The 1,077-nt window shown below is 59.8% G+C and overlaps 1 non-coding gene across 1 annotated transcript; it reads left to right on the plus strand.

Annotated features, from left to right (window-relative positions):
- Nucleotides 1-92: 92 nt before the first annotated feature.
- On the plus strand, nt 93-243 carry LOC138517586 (5.8S ribosomal RNA). The gene has a single exon (XR_011282736.1). It is a non-coding gene; the product is annotated as a 5.8S ribosomal RNA (ribosomal RNA).
- Nucleotides 244-1,077: the final 834 nt, after the last annotated feature.

Here is a 1,077-nt window from a genome sequence, read left to right on the forward strand (position 1 = left end):
TGGGCTGTCCTGCCACAGCCAGCGCTGCCTCCCCCAACCTCTCCTGCACCGGCAGGGTCAGGCCGACGTCTAGGACAAAAAAAGTTGCCTGTGGCTCTTGGCGGCGGATCACTCGACTCATGCATCGATGAAGAACGCAGCTAGCTGCGAGAATTAGTGTGAATTGCAGGACGCATTGATCAACACTTCGAACGCACCATGTGGCCCAGGGTTTTTCCCGGGACTACGCCTGTCTGAGGGTCGCTTGTACATCAATCGCCCCGGGGTTCACTCCCAGGGGCGTGGCTGGGGCTGTCGCAGGGGCCCCATTCCATTCATCCCCCTAAGGTCAGACCCCGATCAGCACCGTCGCTGGATCCTTGGATCTGGCGTGCAAGCTCATTGCCGACGCGTCCTGGTTTCCCCAGTTTCCCCACCTCATGCTGGTTTCGGGAGGGCCGGGTGGCCGACGTGCCCCGGATGTGGTGGCGGCGGCAGCAGGCTTTAAAAAAGCCTGGCGCACCTTCACCCTACCCCGGGGCACCTGGCCGTGCTGTGTGTGGCTGTCTTTGGTGTCCCACGGCTGCCGGCGCAGGATGACCATGGAGCACGGACCTCGTGACCATGGGGGCTTCGGTCACAGATTGGAACAGAATACACTTGCCTGCGCCAAGGGCTGGGGCAACCCCCCATACGGGCCCGAGGCCAGCTGCCCTGAGCTTTGTGCTCCCCGACCACGGCCTCAGATCAGACATGGTGACCTGCTGAATTTAAGCATATTACTAAGCAGAGGAAAGGAACTAACCAAGATTCCCTCAGTAACGGCCAGTGAAAAGGGAAGAGCCCAGCTCCGAATCCCCATTCAGCAGCAGGCGTGGGAAATGTGGCGTACAGAAGACCGACTCCCCGGCATCACTCAGGGGGCTGAAGTCCTTCTGATCGAGTCTCCCCACGCGGATGGTGTTAGGCCGATAGCGGCCTCTTGCACACCGGGATCAGGTCTTCTTGGAGTCAGGTTACTTGGGAATGCAGCCCAAAGCGTGTGGTAAACTCTGTCTAAGGCTAAATACGGGCGCGAGACTAGTGACCAGCAAGTAC

This window comes from Ambystoma mexicanum, chromosome 6q, assembly GCF_040938575.1.
Source record: "Ambystoma mexicanum isolate Mex_15411 chromosome 6q, UKY_AmexF1_1, whole genome shotgun sequence".
Taxonomy (NCBI): domain Eukaryota; kingdom Metazoa; phylum Chordata; class Amphibia; order Caudata; family Ambystomatidae; genus Ambystoma; species Ambystoma mexicanum.